Source organism: Triticum urartu, chromosome 3A (genome assembly GCF_056163025.1).
Source record: "Triticum urartu cultivar PI428250 chromosome 3A, HENAU_Tu73, whole genome shotgun sequence".
NCBI classification, from domain to species: Eukaryota; Viridiplantae; Streptophyta; class Magnoliopsida; order Poales; family Poaceae; genus Triticum; species Triticum urartu.
Window position 1 is genome coordinate 668,814,263 of NC_141875.1, and position 2,514 is coordinate 668,816,776.

Sequence of the window (2,514 nt, forward strand, 5' to 3'; positions counted from 1 at the left end):
CACGGGGAAAAAGGCAGGTCTCCAAGAAAAAACAAAAGGAAAAAAAACACCCTTGGAGACCCCAACACCTAGCACCTAGGAAAGCAAACTGAGGCATGAACAAGAAAAACTAACACAAGGCACAATCACTAACAAGGGGGTCGGAGGCCGTAGCCCCCTTTGTATGAGTCAATTGGTATGGCACCGCGAAGAATTATCATTGCGTCCATGACCAAAACTCATCTTTGAAGCACAAGTACCATCAAACATGGCTAATGTGAAAGACTTGATCAATTTATGCATAATGGGGGGAAGGAGAGTTCATTAAGCGAACAACACTCCCCCTATGTCCATGCCTACATCTAAACAAGACAACAAGTTGAGTATGGTGGGGTGTGCAAGGGTTCAAGCAACATTGCTCGAATCAATGATATTTAGCTCATGCCTTAACTCGCGAAATCTTGCTTCATCCAAGGGCTTCGTGAAAATATCTGCAAGGTTATCATGAGTGTTGACATAGTTGAGCTCGATCTCTCCTCGCCGAATGTGATCCCGGATGAAGTGATACCGGATCTCAATATGCTTCGTCTTGAAGTGTGATGACCCACAAGTATAGGGGATCTATCGTAGTCCTTTCGATAAGTAAGAGTGTCGAACCCAACGAGGAGCAGAAGGAAATGATAAGCGGTTTTCAGCAAGGTATTCTCTGCAAGTACTGAAATACGTGGTAACAGATAGTTTTATGATAAGATAGATTGTAACGAGCAACAAGTAACAAAAGTAAATAAAGTGCAGCAAGATGGCCCAATCCTTTTGTAGCAAAGGACAAGCCGGAACAAACTCTTATAATAGGAAAAGCGCTCCCGAGGACAGATGGGAATATCGTCAAGCTAGTTTTCATCACGTTCATATGATTCGCGTTCGATACTTTGATAATTTGATATGTGGGTGGACCAGTGCTTGGGTGTTGTTCTTACTTGAAGAAGCATCCCACTTATGATTAACCTCTATTGCAAGCATCCACAACTACAACAAAAGTATTAAGGTAAACCTAACCATATCATGAAACATGTGGATCCAAATCAGCCCCTTACAAAGCAACGCATAAACTAGGGTTTAAGCTTCTGTCACTCTAGCAACCCATCATCTACTTATTACTTCCCAATGCTTTCCTCTAGGCCCAAATAATGGTGAAGTGTTATGTAGTCGACGTTCACATAACACCACTAGAGGCTAGACAACATACATCTTATCAAAATATCAAACAAATACCAAATTCACATGACTACTAATAGCAAGACTTCTCCCTTGTCCTCAGGAACAAACGTAATTACTCACAAAGCATATTCATGTTCAAAATCAGAGGGGTAATAATATGCATATAGGATCTGAACATATGATCTTCCACCAATTAAACCAACTAGCATCAACTACAAGGAGTAATCAACACTACTAGCAACCTACTAGCACCAATCCCGAACTTTGAGACAAGAATTGTATACAAGAGATGAACTAGGGTTTGGAGATGGGATGGTGCTAGTGAAGATGTTGATGGAGATTGCCCTCTCCCGATGAGAGGAGCGTTGGTGATGATGATGGTGATGATTTCCCCCTCCCGGAGGGAAGTATCCCCGGCAGAACAGCTCTGCCGGAGCTCTAGATTGGATCCGCCAAGGTTCCGCCTCGTGGCGGCGTAGTCTCGTCCCGAAAGGTTCCTTCCTATTTTTTTCTCATCGAAATACTTCATATAGGAGAAGATGGACATGGAGAGCCACCAGGGGGCCCACGAGGTAGGGGGCGCTGTTGGGGATCATAGTAGAAATTTAAAATTTTCTACGCATCACCAAGATCAATCTATGGAGTAATCTAGCAACGAGGGGAAGGAGAGTGCATCTACATACCCTTGTAGATCGCTAAGCGGAAGCGTTCAAGTTAACGGGGTTGATGGAGTCGTACTCGTCGTGATCCAAATCACCGATGATCCTAGCACCGAACGGACGACACCTCCGCGTTCAACACACGTACGGAACGGAGACGTCTCCCACGCCTTGATCCAGCAAGGAGGAGGTATAGGTTGAGGAAGAGAGTCCAACAGCAGCACGACGGCGTGGTGGTGATGGAGCTCGTGGTTCTCCAGCAGGGCTTCGCCAAGCACTATGGAGGAGGAGGAGGTATAGGAGGAGGGAGGGCTGCGCCAGGTTCAAGGGTGTGGCCGCCCTCCCACCCCTCCACTATTTATAGGTGGGGGGAGAGGGGGCCACCCCCTAGATCCCATCTAGGGTTGGGGGCGGCGGCCAAGGGGGGGGGGGAGGAGTGCCTCCCAAGTCAAGTGGAGGCCCTTCCCCTTAGGGTTTCCCCTCTCCCATGCGCATGGGCCTTGGGGGGGCTGGTGCCCTTGGCCCATTAAGGTTAGGGCGCCCCCCCTACAGCCCATGCTACTGTATTGGACGTGGTGGAACATTTTCCGGACCTCCGGACCCCTCCGGAAGCTTCCCGGTACAATACCGGAAAAAACCGAACTTTTCCCGGAACCCG